Source organism: Telopea speciosissima, chromosome 10 (genome assembly GCF_018873765.1).
Source record: "Telopea speciosissima isolate NSW1024214 ecotype Mountain lineage chromosome 10, Tspe_v1, whole genome shotgun sequence".
NCBI lineage: Eukaryota > Viridiplantae > Streptophyta > Magnoliopsida > Proteales > Proteaceae > Telopea > Telopea speciosissima.
This window is the reverse complement of record NC_057925.1, coordinates 10,912,604-10,933,611: the sequence shown is the minus strand read 5'-3', so window position 1 is coordinate 10,933,611 and position 21,008 is coordinate 10,912,604. Positions and strand designations below refer to the sequence as shown.

At 43.4% G+C, this 21,008-nt stretch overlaps 1 pseudogene; it reads right to left on the bottom strand.

The window, feature by feature from the left end:
• Positions 1–21,008, bottom strand: part of LOC122643217 — a 51,959-nt pseudogene that overhangs the window by 993 nt on the left and 29,958 nt on the right.

Sequence of the window (21,008 nt, the reverse complement as noted above, 5' to 3'; positions counted from 1 at the left end):
TCTGCACTCTACTGGCAAGGCACCAACCAACTATGCTAGTAGTTGTCTTCTTTCGCGCTAACAATTGAGTGGGATGATGCTAAAAAAAAAATTTGTGGAGTGGTGGCTTTGGGCTAGGCCCATTTAATAACTAGGCTAGGTAGCCCAACCCAATTATAGTCCCTTATGAACTAAGCCATGCTTTCGCTGGATTGAGAATGCCACATCCTAGTTTCCACAACTAACAAAACATATTTTTTTAGGGGATCTTATAAATGTTGAGAGATATGTATCATGAAAAACTACTCAGAGAGAAGTCTTAACAACCGTATCTGACCCATAAGTAAAAACAACTCAGATAGGTCTTTTGGGTGGAAAGACTTTTCTGTGCTATAGTTTTCTTTTGGAATTTTTATGTTATTTTCTTTCTAACATCACCCCCTTCCCCAAAAAAGAAAAAATTTAACAAAAAAAAAAAAAATAGTAGAGATTTTTGGATATTATGTAGACAATTTGGGGGATTACTCTGGATACTTACCTGATGGCTCTGTGAAGGTAATATAGATGACTTTTGAGGTATTCAATTCTGTCGATGTCATTGAGGGACTTCGATAATGGGGCATTCTAGCTCTTGGGAAACTCTTGCATGGGTAGCCAAAATTAAGAAAATTAACTTCATTGGAAATTGATTTTGAAATGAAATTTAAAACTTCCTATGTTGATGTTGCGAGCTTTCCCCTCCCGATGATGGCTTTACTGTAGTTGGTAGGAGTCTGCCTTGATTTTTGTTGGTGTATCGGTTTCAGTCCAGCTTATATTTTTTCATTCTTTGTTCCTTTAATATAAATAATCATTTAGAAGAAAAAAAAAGAAAAGAAAAGATGGATCTTTAATTAGTCTTACCATTCTCGGTGATGTAAATAACAGGATTGTTGTATTTCCCATTTATGTAATTCAGAACTTGTCCCATGGCCATTGGATAAGCATAGAGCCATGGTGAAGCAGTCTGCAAAAAATAAAATAATAATAATAATAATAAATCAAATGCAACATCACTATTATTAATTTGATTACTATTTCACATGGGGAAAATTAAGGCTCCCTAGAACTGCATTTTCCATACAAAAATGTGGAAACTACATTGATAGGGAGGACTAAGTGGAGTGCCTCCCCCACATAGGGGAGAGGGCCAATGAAACGAAATTTTTACCTATTTGACCCGTTTCAGATGTGGTGGAGATTTCACTTCATTGGCCTTGACCCTGTGTTTATTTTGGAAAAAGATCATCTCCAAACATCCATTCAATGGCGGAAAGGATTTGGACATGCATCCCCAGGTATTGACAAATGTTAGAATGCATGTCCAAGTCTTCCCAGCGAATGGATGGGTGATTGGAGAGGATCTAGATCCATTTGTCTTCATCACTTAAAATAACACAGGGATGGGTAAGTTTGTAAGTAAAACTCATACCGGTGTACCAATTGCAGTGCCATTTCGAACACCTGTGACATTGAATATTGAACAAGAGCGGGAGTTAATTATAAGTCTTATGATGATTAAACTCCATTAATTAATTAATTAAGATTAGGGTTCCATGCTTGGATGGATGTATGGATTTCGAGTGCTTACCGGTGGTATTGGCGCAAGCATCAGTTTGATAGCTTAGATAGTTGGGTTCAGCTGGAGGAACATTGAAAGCATAAGAGGTAGTATAGTAATTTAATCCCAGAAAGTCAATAGACCCTTTTAACATCTTTGATTCTTTTGAATTAAATTTCGGCAACCGTTCACCCACAAGTGTTTTCATAATTTCTGGATAATCGCCATTGGTTATTGGGTCAATAAACCTTCATGTACAGAAATAAATAAATAAAAATAAAAAATAAATAGAGAGATCACTGTGAAACTGTAAACGGAGGAGACTCACCATCCAAACTTGAAATCAGCAGATCGTTGGGTGGCATTAATATGTTCCAAGTGTGAGGAGTAAGGGATCGTCCAGAAAAAATTTAATGCTATTCCAATCGTGCCGTTATGAGATCCCTGCAGGTTCACACAGTGCAATTTCATTCATTCACTCCCTAATTGTAAAGTTTCCATCTCAAAAGTTCAAACTGTTAGGCTTGTTAGCAGCCTAGGTGTGACTAATCTCCCAATGGTAACTAGTCAATAGTTTTATAGCCAGCCATAAATGCACACACCGTATAGTTTCACCTATACAATTCAACTGCTGCTGCATGAGCAAGGAGTAAATTATGGCCCATAATATATGGTTCTGTGGATGAATTCCCTTCACTGCAACCCAACCAAGTAGAACATCGGGCTGGTGCATAGGTTCCATCACCATATCCATTTAAAGCATAGCAATAAGGCTCGTTTATGGTCATCCAGTTCTTCACTCGGTCACCAAAGTTCTTAAAGCACACATCTGCAAAGTCTCGAAAATCATTCCTGCATGTACACAAATGAGATCATAAAAAATAGACTCTGGAGGTGTAGCTCTTGCACCTAGACAAACTTCATACCCAAATTCAATCCAATACGCTCCCCATGTATGTAAAGTTGTCCCTGTATTTTCAAGGGAACAAAACATAAAAAATAAAAAAAACTCCTTTTGTGCTGAAATTTGATTTATAGGCAAGGAATCTCAAGATTTACCCATCAACAAAATTTGAAACCCCATCCGTACTGCCTAGCAAATAAAGGGCTCAAGTTCCTTACACGATTCTAGAGTTTGAGAAACCCCCGTAAGCATCTTCAAGGGCTTGGGGAGAATCCCAATGAAATAAAGTTGCGAAAGCTCAAGACCTGCAGACGATGGCCAACCAATATATGAGAAAAACACAAAGAGAAGAAAAAGAGAGAGAGAGAGAGAGAGCTGACCATTTCTCTTAAGCTCATCAATAAGGTCATTGTAAAATTGGATGCCTTTAGGGTTTATTCCCCCGCTTAGTGTGCCATCTGAAAATTAAAAATTTTTCAAGGGAAAGCAAAGTAAATATCAGATTATTTTGCACATAAGAAAAAATTTTATATTTGTATTTTGGTGGAAGGGAGACATATTAAAAAAAGTTTAATTAATCATCTTTTGCTGATTTCTAGGCAAGGTTGAGTTGTAGCTCACCACCACGAGCACTTCCCAAGTGGTGGTCACCTACTCTAGTACTACTCCCGCCCGGCCCAATAACTCTAAACTGTGAAGTTCTGCACGGAAATGATTTGATCTAATCAAAGAACACTTCTCTTCTTTTATAATTTTGTCATCTTAATTTGAATGAGTAGCTGATCCTTTAAAATATCAAATGATCATCTCACTTACTTGGTAATATTCTAGACCACGAGATTGAGAACCTGAAAGCCGTCATCCCCATATCCTTCATCATGGGGACATCGTCCTGTTAACATTGGACACACCCCGTCCGTAAATACATATATAATGTCTAATACACAAAATAGTACTGTTCATGGTTTAATATTCAAAACCATAAAAGCGACATTAACAAAATAAGATCCAACGTTACAATACCGGATATCGGTGATAGAAATCCACAGTAATATCTGCATTCGTGTCATCTGCTATGGCATCTGTTCATATAAATCACCACACAATTCCATGAAGGAAAAAGTTTATAAATTGAATTGGTAAAAATTTATACACCTAAATAAATGGTTAATATATATTTCGAAACAAAGTTTTTCTCCACCCATAGAGGATGGTTCACCCACCATCCTAGGGTTCACAAACCCCTCCTAGGGTTTTAGTATGTTCCAAAATACCTCTCAATACCCATTCCCGTCCTCTCCCGCCCATAGATGGAGGGAAATTCAGACGAATCTTTTGCATGGATGGTCTACTAAAAAGAGATCCAACCAAGTGGTAAGATAAGGCATTTTGACTTAGCTAGGTTGCCCTAACTTTAGGTAGAGAAGAGCTTTCATGTGGTGGATTCTTTTGCTTATCTTCTTTGAGTGAAAGAGAGACCCGGATGATCACGAGTTAAAGTGTCCCAGATGCTTGGGCCTCTACCATCTACATTCCATGCACCTTCATACTGAAACACACACACACACACACACAAACATGTTTATTAGAAGAGAAAATTAAGTAGATATCTAATAACAACATTATTAATGATAATGGCCGGAAATGATAAGAAGTAGTACTTGGTGAGCAGATGATGCGGAACCGAAATAAAAATCCGATGGGAAATCATAATAGTGGAGGGCATTGACATCATCGAATGGTAATGCATTCATGGAAAGAGAGAAGTAGTTGAAAAAAAGGAGTAGGAAGACATTAATAAGAAGAAAGTGGAGAGGAGAGCCTAGAAATGCCATTGTTTGGATCATCTTATGTGTTTCCAAGCTTCCTCCTTGGCTCCCCCTTTTGTAGAGTCTGTTAAGGAATGAGTGAAGAAGAGAATAATAGATGAGAGAAACAGAATGAGTTCTCTTACGATCACGCCTCCACGGTAACATGATTTTCCATTATTATATTTTGAATTGATTACAATTCTTATTTAAGGAAAGATGATTTCCATTCTTATCACGATATTCACCATCTCATGTTGTTAATTAACACATTCCCGTAAGAATTAACGGTGGACCGCTTTCATGTAGTAAAAAATAAAAAGCGGACCTTAGAACCACGGATCCAGATCCTCTATGGTGCGCTGCGCATAGCGGCCTGAGCAGCGCAGACTGAGCCGTGCGTGCAAAGACTGCCTTACTCCTGCCTAAACGCCTTGCCTGAGCGGGGATAAGCCAATTATTGCGCGTGCTGCCCAGTCTACACCGCACAGACTGCTATGGGCAATTGTGCCATAGAGGATGTACTACATCTTGAATTAACGGAAGGGGGGGGGGTTGAAAATACTTATCCTTCACTTCCATTTAGCTCAAGAAGACCGTTTTCGCTTAGAGGCGTAGAGCCCAATTCAAGCAATATTTTGGTTGCATTGGCACCATAGGCACAGTTATGGTACCAAAGGAAATCTCAGATTTTTCTGTTATGTTTAAGTGTTCTTTGAGAGTTTTGGTATTGCTTCTATTGTATTTAGGAGAATGGCTGAGAGGGAGAAAGGGACCCAACTTTCATCAGTTGAAAGAGGGCAATTTCTCTCTCCTATCCTCTTCTTTTTCTTCATTCCCCTTACATTGTGAAGGAGGATTTCACTGGGTACAAGAGAATGACTATTAGGTATTTGATCGATACGTCAAAAGCTCTAGAACTAATAGAATGCGTTAAATTAAGTATTGTAATCTATTCTATACTAGGCTGGCTCTCATTCTAGACAGCTCTCACTCTGGCGATAGGTAGCCCTTTTCAAGGGACTCCACTCTGTTCCACGGGAGATAGTCATTTCTTAACAACTTTCACTCTACTCTAGATAACTCTCTCCTAGGTAGTCCTTTCTGTGACTCATACCCCTGACGTAGTGTCTGACTTTGATACCAAATGTTAGGTACTTGACTGATGCAAAAAAAACTCCAGAACTGATAGAATGTTTTAAATCAAACCTTTTAACCTATCCCATACTAGACTGTCCCAATGTAGCACACATACATTAAATTGAATTCCATTAGACACATAACAATAATAGATGGGGTCTCTTACCTTCATCAGTTGAAAGAGAACCCTCCTTCTACTCATGTGTCTTTCTCTCTCTTCTTTTCCTTTGAATACGGTGTGAGAGAATTACAAAAGGGCGAAGAGATGGATTTTCTCAAAGGGTGTAAAAGATGGGTTTTCCCAAAACATGAGTAAGAGGATTTTCTTTTAAAACATAAAGTAAAGAGATGGATGATTGAGGGGTGTGTGTTAGGTGTGTGAGAGAGAGAGAGGCATGTGTGAAGTGTAAGAAAGTGGGTTCTCTTAAAGATCTTTTGAAAATAAAATGGGGAGAGAGATGTGTCTCGGGGGTATGTAATGTGTGTGGAGAGTGTGAGGAGTGAGGTGAGTGGTGTGACCATGAAATCAAGAACTTGTCAAGTTACGGTCCAATGAAGTTCATAGGAACCTAATCCACTCGGTGAAAATCGATATTCCATTTATTTAATATTTTATTAGACACAACTATGAACGAAATACCAGTGCACCTCCTAGACCGGGTGACATTCTATATTCCTAAAAAATAATAAAGAAATAATAAAAATTAGTATCAAATCAGTCTCGTCCCTAACAAACATCGATACATCATTGTCTTTTTCTTTTTCCATACGGTCTTAGATATCTTCTCCCCTATTATTTTGTTAACCGGTTGGTTCTTTTCTATCCAAAAAAAAAAAATCGATTGGTTCTTTATTGGTTCGCCAAAAACAAACTTGTTAAAAATTTATTAATCGGTTAGTTCTTTCTTGATTCAGTAAAAGAAACTTGGGAGTCACTCACTAAGAATGGATAAATATAGATTATCAGGTTACCAGCTGAAAAGGAAGGACAAGCCAAGTATTTAAAAACATGAGGGAACAGGGAAATATAAAAGTTTAAAAATAGGCGAGTATCAGAAAAAAAATTTAAGATAAGAGAGTTTTAGTAAATATAGTCCAAGTGTAGGGAAGTGATAGTAATTGCCCCATATTTTTTCAATTAGATGCGCACGGGACATGCACAAAACTATCACATACGCCACGTGTGTGGCCAACCATCCAAGGTCAACTCATGTGTTGACCAATAATTTGACTCAATCTGACGTCGACACTAACCTGATGCAGATGTCAGCACGTGTTTTTTAAAATTTTTTTTCCCTCTTTTGCTTAAAGTTTTTAAAATTCATATCTTTCAATCTGTTTGTCAAATTTTGACGAAGCAATTGTCATTGAAAAGCTTATTCATGGTGTTATCTAATAGAATGAAATTTGGATACTAATTCTATAGTTGGAAAATTGGGTTTTGATTAGGGCTAGTCGTCGGGTGGAGTCAAAATTTTGAAAAATCTGGTCAAGAGTCATGTACAAGGCCAGGGTATGAAATGGCAAGATTGGGTCATAAATCGTCCAAGTCAAATACGACTCAATATTTTTACCCAAGTCATGACAAACTCGACGAGTCTACTATAAAAGCAGTTCACTTAGAAACTGAGTTGAGTAAAATCATAACTCCGCATTCTTTTCTTTTTCGTAAAAAAATCCGTATTCTAAAACAGTTAGAAACCCTTAACTCATTGATTCTCTTCTCTTGTTCAATGGTATAAACTCAAAATGCGTTGCTGTATGCTTCCTTGAATTTTTTTCCCCATATTTGTTTTTGTATTTTTCTGATTTTTAAATAATATATACATTATTATTGCATTAAATTTTTAAAAAACGTGACTCACCTTGATTGGGTTTGATAACGTTATGTTTTTGGTGATTTTGTGTTATTTATGTTCCCAACAGACTAATAGCACAGAAAAATCATTTGATAAACCCATTTTGTTTCAAGTATTTTTTATAACAAAAATCAAAATTAAGATGCTTGTTTTTAACAATAGAAACGGTTAGAAACAAAAAATAGTTGTTTTTACCATTTTATTACTACCCGCTAGAAATTGTTGCCCGATAAAATCACAAACCTCTCTCACAAAACCCTCTGTCTTCTTCTATCTATTGTACCTTTCTCTCTCTGTTTTTGTGAGCTTGCTTTCATGGCTTCGCAAACCCTAACCGAGTATGAGTGCCTGATTCTTGACAACATCAAGCGCACTGGAGAGATGATGGCTTCTCTGAAACTCCATTGCATAGTGTTGGGCAATTGGAGCACTCTAGAGTTGTGTTGTCCTTGTTGACAACGTTTCTAGACATTTTGATGATGCGGCAGTGGTTTTTGGTGAGTTGGAAGAGTTGAAATGGTCAAACAGCTTCTACACAATGTCAAGAGCAATTTGGTCATTTGGCAGGGTTGTGGTGGCATCCGAACATTGAGGATGTATATTGGCAGTATTTTGGGTCTCTAACAAGTGTTTGGCAAAGGTCCTAAGCAGCAGGTGAAGGTTTCATACATCAAAAACTGCGATTTCATAGGATTGCATAGTGGGGTCCACTTTGAAGCTATTTTTGGAAGCCTTAATGGCTGAAATGGGTGAATACATCTTCACAAGAATTTCAGTTGTCGAGTCTTGGTTCCAACGCAATTTGTTTCACTTATTTTTTATGTTAGACGAAGAAGGTATGGAGTTTTTCCTGTCGTTGCACTAAAACGGAATGAATCTGGAGAAGGTCGTTTTCTCTATACTTAGCCAAATTTTTTTGGCTTAAATTTAATGACCATTCTGTAGATAGTCATTTTCCTTTAATTTGATAAAGTTTCAGAATCTCCACAAACGTCGAATCAGCATCTTGTGCAAGATTCCTCTTGGACGTCGTAGATTTGATGCAGGATTCTTTAAAAAAAAAAGAAAAGAAAAAGGAAATAAAGGATTTGGTAGGGGAGTGTGACATCAGCATGATGTCACCACTTATTTCTAACGAAGATGGCATTGTGAATTTCTCTAACATGTGTCTTTGTTACACAAGGTTTTGTCACGAAGAATTTAGTTATTTACAATTTTACCATTGGTTACTAGTTTTGGAGCATCCTACTTTGAAAGGTCATATCTTGGCCATCAAAAGTTCAAATGGGACGGATTTTTTTTTGAAATTGGGTATTTTTTCGAGAGGAAGCTATTGGAAGTAGTTGCAGAATTATCTGAGCATAGAAAATCGATGATATCATTGTTTTATGCTCGATGACTCCGTATTAAAGATGGTTTGAGCAGTGAAGCGTACACAGACATGATTTCTATGCGTCAGAGGCTTCATGATTGCTTGATTACTCTGCAAGAGGCAATCCTCGATTCTAAATCCCCCATTGTGAGTTTCTTGGTTGCATGTTTAATTGAAAAAAAAAATAGTTTGATTGTAAGCCAATATTGGCCATTATATTGGGGGATTTGGTTCTATTATTTGCAATTAATCATTGTAACTCTGTCAAGTGGGAGCTTGTATAGAGATTGGGGTAGTTGCCCTCATTTGTGTGCTTGCACAAATTGAAGCAGGGTTGGGAGTTCTTAGATGGTTGTAGATATCAAAATCTGAGTAGTGTATTGAGGGAATACAAATCCTATACGGGTATTCCTCTGTGGAAGTGGGCATTCTGGCCGAACCAAATATCTGGTGTTCTGTCTCACACTTATTTTCAACATATATTTGAGATATGTGTTGTGTAGAGTGGAGGGACACTGTCTAGTAGACCCAACCACGTTGTGGTGTGTAGTGGACGTGTCTGTGTGTGATTGTTAATAACAGGACTGCACGACCAATCTTGAATTGTAATTGAGAAAACATCACCAGTGCGGTATCCATTAGAGATTGGAAGAAAATTGTAGGTGACCTTGATTCACCCCCGCTCTCAGCGTCAACCTAAGTTTATCACACAGCTGAAAAACTCTCTTCTACGACCAAGCATAACAGGTTCATTCCTTCCTCCCTCTCACCTTCTCATCTCACACGCACACATTTTCCATTTTCTGGCACTGTTTTGAATAACTTCTTCCCTGTAATATCTCTTCTAATCGTTTCATTTTGTTTTGTTCATGTCTTTTCTCATGGCAGAGTTGAACTAAAAGGTAATAAAGTCGCTCAGCAAAGAAGCCCAAGCCCGAAGCTCCTGTTGTGCTCCACAAGTCTCTTTGTACATGACGAATATCACCTGATTCGTCATCAGCAGGAGGCGTTGATCGAAGACGACCTAGGCATTTCCCCGAATAAGACCCCCACATCTCTTGCTCAATTAAAGCCTTCCCCCGGAGTCTTGGATCCTCTCAGTATGAAAGATGCTTATAGTGGTGATTCCTCCGACCGGCAACTTATAGATACGATCGTGAATATGCTGGAAAACACCCCCATTAAATTGCGCATTCAAAAAGGAGCTTTTTCCGATCAAGTGGATAGAAATTCTCTTGATGCGATCACAGGTTCTTCAGAAAATTATCCTTTCTAGATGCTCAATCAAGAAGGAATTTGCTGGGAATAGGAACCCTGACGTTCCTATCTTCTTCGACAGAATTCCGGTGAAGAGTGAAGCTGAAGGGAAATGGAGAAAACCCCGTTGAATTTGATCAAAATAACCCAGTTTACCCTTTGCTTTCCCAGACTACTATAAGGTCTTAACCAAGTACTTCCAGACCCGTGCATCTGGTTCTACTATTTAATCATAGCTAACATAATATACCGAGTGATTCTGGCGTTGGACACCAATTTAATGCATCTAACATAGACATCCAGTCTTCCAGGCCATAACCAGGAAGAGCCATGCAAAGTATTGGTTTGATGTTTGGTCACTAACTCACTATGTAAGTTTGTATTCCTGTTTTTTTGTTTCCTCTTTTCCTCCTCTCCTGATTCATTTATTTGTTTGAAAAGGGGAAAAAATAAGAAGAGAGAAACAGAAAGAAAGAAAAGGAATTAGCCAAAGTCTCTTCATATTATTATTTAATTGTTTTACATATCTCTCATATATGAAAAGATACTTTGTCAAATATCAGAATGAATGATTCCTTATTCCTGTCTCCGTATTGTTTTTCTAGATGATGCCATACTGATGCAACTATTTCCACTATAACATATATCTGTCCTATTTATCCAAAATAATCTGTATGATGCCTTACTGATGCAGCTATTTCCACCTTTAACATATGTATGTCCTTTTTATATGACTTTTTTTCTTTACAGGAAGAATTATGCATTTTATTACTTTTTTATTTTATTGGTAATGAATCCTCTGCTTCTCTGTGACACTATGATAATGTTGGAAACTTGGATCGAGTTTCATTCATACAAAGAAACATAACATTTTTGTGATAAATATGTGCAGGTTTTCACGAGTCTAATTGAATTTTAAACTAGCTATTGTGGGCCTCTGTGAAATTGGAATGGACAACTGGATCTCATAGGATAAACAGATCCTAATGGTTAGTTTAAGTCTAATTGAATTTCAAACTAGCTATTTAAGGCTAGATGGAACCAGATTTTGGTTTGGTTGAATGGGTGTTTTGGTGTGTGAAGTTGCTCCTTAAACCAAATAAAAAAAAAAAAAAGCAAGGAGAAAACAGAGGAGAAGGGGAAAGGGAAGGAAGGTTGAATAATCTTATAAGTTGAGGTGAGGGGAGTGGGATGGAATATTTAGCCAATTCTCATGCCTTTGGCATGAAGGAAACAGTCACCAGCTATTAATGAAGAAAATTCTCAACAGTTTATCAAGGAAGGAGTGTTTAAAATAAAAGGAAAAAGAAGAAGGGAGGAGTGAACAGTATAAGAACATGTTTCTGTTGCTGGACACGGTTAGATTAGCCGAGTTTTGGATGGTGTACTTGTTGTTCATCAGTGACTTGTTATCTAATGAAGAAACAATTGATTTTGATCTTCCTCTTCAATAATTTTTTGATCCACTTCAGGGATCTTGTTTACTTTTGCAGGGGGAGCAGTGTCATGGCAGTCCAGATTGCAAAAATGTGCTGCCCTATCTACAACTGAAGCTGAGTATATTGCTGCTACAGAAGCAGGAAAAGAGATGTTATGGATGAAACGTTTTCTTAGTGAATTGGGTTTGAAGCAAGAAGAGTATGTGGTATTTTGTGATAGTCATAGTGCTATGGACTTGAGCAAGAATGCTATATATCATTCCCATACAAAGCATAATGATGTGAGTATCCTTGGCTTCATGAAGTTGTGGAGAAGCAGTTACTTCGGCTTAAGAAGATTCATACTGAGAAGAATCCTTCAGCTATGATGACCAAGGTTGTTCCCAAGAAGAAGCTTGAGCTTTGCACAGCATTGGTCGAGATGGACTCCAAATGAGGAGTTGCGTGCCGGATCTCCTTCCTCATGGGCTGGAGGGGGAGATTGTTGGTGGAGCCCATGCCCACTAATGTCCAGCCCAAGGGCTCATGTGCCTATCACTTAAACCATCAAATGGGTTAAAGCGGTGGATCTTGAGAAAGCCAATTTTGACTATGTTCGTTTTGCTTTCTCTTTATTATTATTATTAGTTTTTTGGTTTTTAAAGTGGCTGGCTGAATAGGTTCGGCAGTGTCTGTGTGGTGGTGAGCTCTCCAGAGAAGAACTCACAACAACAGAAAGGAAAAACCAGAGAAAAAGAGAAGAGAGCTTGAAAAAACAAAAAAAAAAACAAAAAAAAGAGGAAAGAAAAGAAGAAGGAGAAGGAAAGGAGCAAGGAATTTGGGACTGACTTTGGAGCCTTGGTGTTTCTACTACAACTTGGAGACTTCTTCAAAGCAAGGAGACTTTGTGAGAGGTGGTATTTGTGGTGAGAACTTGGTTTGGCTTTTTGTGAGGTAATCCCTACTGTATTGTCTCCAATTGTTTGTACATCTCAAGTTTGGACAAACAATTGTACTCCTATTTTTTCTCATTGTGGATTGGTGCAATATTTGCCCCGTGATTTTTTCCCCTCTACACTGGAAGATTTTTCCACATAAAATTCATGGTGTTGATTGTGTAATTGCTTTCTTGCAATTTTATTTCTATTATGTGTTTGACTATATATTTGCTTTGTAATTTTTACATTGGATTATTGTTTTCTCAACACACACTAAACAAGTGGGTTTGATTAATCCCAACATCTTTGAGACCCCAATATGATGAGTTTATCCCGGATTGCCTATCTGTTGGCTTTAACAGGATCCCCATACACCCATATAAGGTAGAAGTCGTCTCCTTGAGGATTTGAGAGATGACCATCAATAATTCTTGAGTCTCTAGAGATAATAATAACCTTAAGCTGAGGGCTCCAAAGGAGAGCGAGACCTCCTGATCTTATATGAGGCTTCACATAAAAATAGTCAAACAACTTTAATTTCGTACTGATTTTACAGATATGTTTAGTTTGGCACTTCGTCTCCATAAGGAAGACACTATCAGGGCAGTCCTAGCGGGAGATATTGCCCAAGGATTGAATTGTCAGGGACCTCTCTAATCCCTGACAATTCCAACTTAGTATTTTCATGATCCTAATTGGGGATGATTTCCCCCAGCTACCAAGGCGTTTTCCATTAAAAAATGATCATCGGCTGCAAGATGTGAGTCAGTTGTCTCGTCTATTTGTGTCTGTCTCCTTCGTTTTGGTTTAGGCTTTGAAGCAGTACAGGTTATGGGCTTACGATATTGAGTTTGTTCAGTAGACAAGTGATGAGGCATAAAACACCCCACCTATCAGAGGCTGCCACATGGCCGACCTGACCTCAGTCTGAGAACCGAATTGGGCCGAGCAGGAAACCGGGCCGACCCCATCTCCGATAAGTCACGTAACAGAGCCAGACTCGAGTAAGCTAGCCGGTGGCTGAGGCCGAGCTCATACAGGTCAGCCATAGACTCCTGGCCGAGCTTACTACCGAGACCAACCTCTCGGGCCGACCTCCCAGGCCTAGGTGATGGCCAAGGCCGACCTACCATGCCACCCTCCTAAGCCGACCTCTGAGGCCGGGCCCTCCTCCACTGAACTTGCCATAGCGCCCCACTGGGGATCTCCGGGCCACGTCAGTGCATCCCAAGAATCACGGGATAAGGATCGAGCCACGATCCCAGCGCAACACGGAATCATACTCTACATGGACTATTACCTTAATAAGAGCCTGACCCCGAAAATAGCTCTCCACTCCGCTCTACGCGAGAGAACTTTTCGAAAGAAGGACTCCTGCCATACTAGGACTCTCCCAACCGCCTCATCTCATCCTCACTCTATAAATACCCAGGTATGGAGCACCATTCCTGATCTTGCTTTTCACTACGCAGTTACGCTGTTGCACTGGTGATCTAACTTTAGCATCGGAGAGTCCTAGGCCGGAGCCACACCGGCTCTCTTGTGCTCATCACTTGCTCTTTGCAGGCTCGTCCGTGGGCGAACCAAGCATCGGAGATTTCCACAAGCAACAGATTTGGCGCCGTCTGTGGGAACGACATCAGCAGGCCATCGTCGTTTCTACCAACTTCAAGAGCAACAATAATAGTGCACACGAGATCAGGGCAGCATGGCTCGACTTCCCGTATGGACGAGCCACAGCCAGTTGGGCAGACGAGGAGATCACCGCCCCCCAAAGCCTCGCGGCAGGGGATAAACAGAAGACCCCCTCGGGCAGGGGGTGCGCAGCCCATCACGGGCACCATGATCAGTCCCATTCCCCCACCAGAGGGTGGGAATGGGGGAGGTGTGCTAGCCACAGCTGCGACTGACCGAGTACAAGCCGAGCTAAACTTGGGCGGGCTAGGCCTACCTGCGCCGCCCCCCTTACTGGAGAGTTTGGACCCCGAAGCCCGGTAAATAATCGACAAGTTATGGACTTGCAGTTGTAGATGCTCCACACCAACGAGATGGTACGTACCTTCATAAACCAGATGGCCCGAGGCGGGCTGATGGGCCAACCACTGGTCGCTCCCCCTCTAGCCCCGGTCAGCGCAGAGAGAAATTTACAGCAAAATGGTGGTCGGCGTAGGGCCGAGCCTAGCCTAGCCACGTCCTCACACCCGTCTCGTCAGAAGACTCCTCCTCCGCGCCCTAGCAGAGGCGCTCGACGGGATGAGCAAGAGCATTGCCGAAGCCCGGGAACAGGGCAGGAAATCGAACCAACAAGCTCGGTAGCGAGGAGGTCGGTATTTTCTGAACGGCTCGGAAAGGAAGGACAGCGGAGGAGAGTTCGAGAACAAGGGAAAGAGCCAAATGAAAGACGTGCTGCTAGACAAGGAGAAGGATCTCGTCATACCCCCCAGCGTCAAAGCTCGCCTGCCCAAGAAGAACATCAAGGGAGCCCCTGTGGGTTGAACTTCCAGGAAGAAAGAAGAACAAGGAAGGATGGTGCAGACCGAGCTGACCAGAATGGCCGACCACAACGGGACGACCGAGCCTACCAACCTCGGGCTGAGGAGCCAAATGGTCGACCTAGGCCGAGCGAGCAAAATAATCTGTACCGGGTGGATGAGCCGATTGGCCGAGCACCTGAAACCGAGCTGAAGAGGCGGCTACGAGACTTGGCAGAGCAAGTGGATGGATTGAAAAAATAAGCGAACCCGGACGCCTATTCGTTGGTCGGTCATCACCCCTATCCTCCTGAGATCATGACAGCGCCACTGCCGATCGGGTTCCAACCTCCCCCCTTCGACAACTATGATGGGACGACCAACCCGACAGATCACATCAACTACTTCAATGCGATGATGACCATGTACGGGGGAACTGAGATTGTTGCTTGTCGGGCTTTCCTTGCATCCCTCAAGGGCACAGCGACCTCATGGTTCTCCTGGTTGCCGCCGAACTCCATAATAAGCTTCGTTTAACTCTGTCAGGCCTTCGTCACGCACTTTCAGAGTAGTATGAAACACAAGAAGACAACAGTCAACCTCCTCAGTGTGAAGCAAAGGCCCGACGAGTCGATCCGAGCTTTCGTCTCCCGCTTCAACAAGGAATCCTTAGACATCAAGGATTTGGATGAGGCCATGGCTCATACGGCTATGAGCAACGGGCTCGCAGACATGGACTTCATCAAGGACTTGGCCAGGAAGTCGACCAGAAACCTGGCCGAGCTCTTGGAGAGGTGTAATGAATTTACAAATATGGCTAAGGTTCTCCAGGCCCAGAAGGGAAATGAAGGCCGACAACAGACGACCATAGGGAAGACAAACGACCCAGGACGGATCACCGAGCCGACAGGTCGGATCGAGCTCGGAGCCCCGATTACACCTCACTGAATACCTTACGTAAGGAGATTTTGATGCAAATACAGGACGGTAGGTACATCCACCGACCCCGATCGATGCAAGCGGGGTCATCTCGGAATCCTAACAAATAATGTCAGTTCTACAAGGACACCTATCACGACACCGAGGATTGTTATCAACTGAAAAGAGAAATCGAAGAGCTGATAAAAGCGAGCCATTTGAAGCGATATGTCAAAGGAGGCCGTGAAGAGCGTGGGGGTCGGTGGCCTGAAGAGCGGGATCAAAGAAGAGCCGAGCCGATGCCCAAAAATAGGCGAGTCGAATGAGATGAAGATAAAGTCCGAGCTGAGAAGAAAGAGGACGGGTTCGGGCAGAGCAGTGACAAGGGAGCTCCCATATACACTATCCTCGGAGGGCCCGGGCAAGAGACTACTTGAAAGGCTAAGGCAAACGTACGGTTCATCGAGTTGCCGAGATGCCCACAAAGAAGCTCAAGCCGCGGCGATGATCTCCTTCACCGAGGCCGACCTCGAAGGTATAAGTTTACCTCATGACGATGCTTTAGTGGTGCAGGTAGAAATTACGAAGAGACCCATCCACCGTGTATTGGTCGATACCGGCGCATCCGTGGACCTTATGTCACTAGACGCGTACCGATAATTTGGCTTCGGCGACGAAGCGCTCAAGCCGGAAGGCACCTCACTTCACGGGTTCTTGGGAGCTGCCACGACCATCAAGGGCTCAATCGACCTGCTAGTCACGATTGGGCAAGCTCCATGCCAGGCGATGATCCAGGTCAAATTCATGGTAGTACGGTCGATAGTGGCTTTCAATGCCATACTCGGTCGTCCTTCATTGATCGCTCTCCAAGTCATCATCTCCCCGACGCACTTGAAGATGAAGTTCCCCACCGAGAACGGTGTTGGCGAGGTCCGAGGCGACCAGAAGAAGGCGCGGGAGTGCTATGCTACTTTTGTCAAGCAAAACAAAGGCAATGTCCAAGGAATGGCAATGTGCGTCGAACACCCCCCCGAGGATCAGCAGGATGAGCTTATCGAGAGGAGAGGACGACCCGTGGAAGACCTGACCCCATTTCATCTCAGCTCGGAGCTTTCTTAAGGGCGAACGCCAATGTCTTTGCCTGGTCGACTGCCGACATGACGGGCATACCCAGGCATATAGCTAAACACCGGCTCCATGTAGATCCAGGTCAAAAACCAATTCGGCAGAAGAGAAGGAACTACGCACTTGATCGACAAACCGCGATCAAAGAGGAGGTGGAGAAGCTTCGCCGATCAGGGTTCATCCGAGAAGAAAAATTCCTGACCTGGTTGGCTAACGTCGTCATGGTCCCCAAGCCGAACGGGAAGTGGAGGATGTGTGTCGACTACACCGACCTCAACAAGGCTTGTCCAAAAGATGAGTACCCGCTACCTCGAATCGACCTCTTGATCGACGCCACGGCAGGTCACGAGATGTTGAGTTTCATGGATGCGTATTCCTGCTACAACCAAATCATGATGCATGAGGAGGATGAGTCATACATGGCATTTTGAACTGACCAAGAAAATTTTTGCTACAAGGTCATGCCGTCCGAATTGAAAAATGCCGGAGCGACATACCAGCGGCTCGTGAACTATGTATTCTGTGAGCAGATCAGAAGAAACATGGAAGTCTACGTGGACAACATGTTAGTGATGAGCTTGAAGGCCGAACACCACCTGGCCGACCTGGAAGAAGCCTTTGACGTATTGAGGAAGAACCAAATGAAGTTGAACCCCGCCAAGTGTGCATTCGGCGTGACCTCAAGAAAGTTCCCCGGCTTCATGGTCTCTGTCAGAGGCATCGAAGCCAATCCAACAAAAATCAGGGCCATCCAAGAGATGAGCCCTCCAAGGACGATCCGAGAAGTACAGAGGCTAAACGGACGAGTGGCGGCGTTGGCACGATTCATGTCGACATCGGGCGACAAGTGCCTACCGTTCTTTAAGGCCCTCAAAAATATCCAGAACCCGAAGGACTTTATCTGGTTGGACGAATGCCAGGAAGCATTTGAAGAGCTGAAGAAATATTTGGAGAACCCGCCTCTTCTCAGCCGACCTAAGCTAAAAGAGGAGCTTCAAGTTTACTTAGCCGCTACCCCTGTAGCGGTCAGCGCGGTGTTGATTAGGGAAGAAAGTCGAACTCAAAGACCTATATACTACATCAGCCACGTTCTTGTCGACGCTGAGACAAGATACTCCGGGTTCGAGAAAGTAGCATTCGCTCTTGTTACGGCCGCAAGGAAACTAAGGCCGTATTTCTAAGCACATCCGATCGCGGTACTGACCGACCAGCCACTCAAGAAGATATTGCACAAACCCGACGTTTCGGGACAGCTGATCACCTGGGTGGTTGAGCTGAGTGAATACGATATAAGCTATCGTTCGAGGACGGCGATAAAAGGATAAGCCCTTACCGACTTCATCGCCGAATGCATAGGGCCCGACCTAGAAGTCGGGGAAGAAAAGACAATAGAAGAGGTCGGGGCTACGGCCGACCCGACTTGGACCATGAATGTCGACGGCTCAAGCAACTCCGGAGGAAGCGGGGCCGGCCTGATCCTGGTAAGCCCCGAAGGGTTTCTGATCCAATATGCCCTGAGGTTCAAGTTTCCCGCCTCGAATAATGAGGCCGAGTATGAAGCCCTCCTAGCCGGACTTCGAGTCAGCAAAGCAATGGGCGTAAAGCGGTTGAAGGTGCGAGGAGACTCCCAACTCGTGGTCAACCAGGTCAATGGAGACTATGAGGCGAAAGACGAAAGGATGATAGCTTACCTGAGCCGAGCACGAGATCTGATTTCCGAACTCGAACACTTTGAGATAACTCGAATACCGAGAAAAGAGAATGCCGCGGCTGACTCCTTGTCAAAGTTGGCCGAGGCCGACCTCCAATATCTGAGCCGATCAGTGTACATAGAGATCTTGGAGAAGCCCTCCTTACAAGAAGAAAGCGTAAAGCATATTGAAGAGGACGGGCCGACCTGGTTGGACCCCATTGTCAACTACTTAGAGAATGACCTGCTCCCGAAGAATTGAGACGAAGCAAGGAAAGTCAAGATCCGAGCTGCCAAGTACACCATGATCGATGGAGTGCTCTACAAAAGAGCAATCTCGGCCCCTCTTCTCCGATGCCTTGGACCGAAGGGAGCTGAGTATGCCTTGGCCAAGGTACATGAGGGAATATGCGGGAGTCACATGGGTGGCCGGGCTCTAGCATACAAGATACTTTGACAAGGGTTCTATTGGCCAAGAATGCAAGAAGAGGCCATGAGGTATGTGAAGACGTGCGAGAAGTGTCAACTGTTTGCACCAATCCCGAGCCGACCAGCAACAAAGCTGACCTTAATGCTGAGCCCAATCCCTTCCGCTATGTGGGGAATGGATATTCTCGGAGATTTCACCCCGGCATCGGGAAACAGGAAGTACGTGGTAGTGGCGATCGATTACTTCACCAAGTGGGTTGAGGCCGAGCCCCTTGCAACCATCACTGAGAAGAACATGGAGAAATTCTTCCGAGATAAGGTCATCTACCGGTTCGGGCTACCAAAAGTGCTCATCATAGTTAATGGCACGTAATTCAATAACCCGGCCTTCCGAGAGTTTTGCGAACACTTCTACACTGACTTCCGACCCATCTCAGTAGCTCAATTGCAAGCAAATGGACAAGTAGAAGTGTCCAACTGAACATTACTCGCCGGCATTAAGAGAAGGTTAGATGAGGCCAAAGGAAGATGGGTAGAAGAGCTCCCAAGTGTCCTATGGGCATATAGGACGACAGTAAGAACACTAACCGAGGAGAGTCCTTTTCGCCTCGCTTATGGGACCGAAGCCCTCGCCCCGGTCAAAATTATGACATCGTCGTACCCAGTGCTCAACTTTGATGAGAAGACCTATGAAGATGGACTGAGAGCCAACCTTGACTTCCTCGACGAAGTTCGAGAAAATGCCCTACTCCAGAACACGGCATAACAACAGAGGACGGCAAAGTACTATGACTCAAGAGTCAAAGCGAGGCACTTCCGTCAAGGAGACCTCGTCCTTAGAAAGCTTAGCGCATCCCAGCTAAGGCAGCAAGGAAAGTTAGCACCAAACTGGGAAGGTCCGTACATAGTCTCCAAGCAAATTCGCCCCGGGACATATCGCTTGCAGACTCCGGGGGGCAAGAAGGTACCGAGACCTTAGAACTCAAAAAATTTGAAGAAATTTTTTCAATAACTGAGTATGCTTGTATTCAGCTTCAGCCCTGATGTTTGATTCAATTAAATAAAGTCTTTCTCCACCACTTAACGTATTTGCAAGCTCCTAAATCAAAGTAGTAAGACCGGTCCTCATAGACCTGGCCGACCTCAAAGACTGGCCCTCATAGGTCGGTAGCAGAGTCATAAGACCGGTCCTCATAGACCTGGCCGACCCCGAAGACCGACCCTCATAGGTTGGCAACCAAGTCGTAAGACCGGTCCTCATAGACCTGGCCAACCCCGAAGATCGACCCTCATAGGTCGGCAGCAAAGTCGTAAGATCGGTCCTCATAGACCTGGCCGACCTCAAAGACTGGCCCTCATAGGTCGATAGCAGAGTCGTAAGACCGATCCTCATAGATCTGGCCGACCTCGAAGACCGACCCTCATAGGTTGGCAACCAAGTCGTAAGATCGGTCCTCATAGACCTGGCCGACCCGGAAGATCGACCCTCAGAGGTCGGCAGCAAAGTCGTAAGACCGGTCCTCATAGACCTGGCCGACCTCTCAAGAGCAAACTCCCCCCTTGGCCGAGCCTAACAAAGTTTGAAACTAAGCTAAGGCATTATGCTCGGCCAGGAAGGCTGCTCGGCCACGCTTCCGCTTATATGATAGCCTGTCCAATTGGACCGATGGGAATTGTGCATTAACTAACCAAAGCGAAAATCACATTGACCTCAGGCATGGCATAGCCGAGCTGCCGACCACGTGAAGCATGGGTAAAAAATAGACAAGTCCCTAAGCTCGGCTAGTGGAACGACTCGGCAGTTCGGCCACAACCTCAAATAAAACAACGTACACAAGGAAGAGAAGGTTAAGAGTGCTGAGCTAGAACACTTGGACAAATTCTGGCAAAAATAGACTTTTTATTTAGTACAGGCCGACTGCTCGGCATGGTTACAATGAGGACAATTCGGTCCTAAAAAAAAAATATATATATATATATATATATATATATTTTACATCTCAATCTCCTCGGCGATTAACTTAGGGGCGACCTCGGCGACAGGCTCGGCAAGGGGGTCTTGGGGTTCAGCGTCAAGGACGAAGAGGTCGGTCTGCGCAG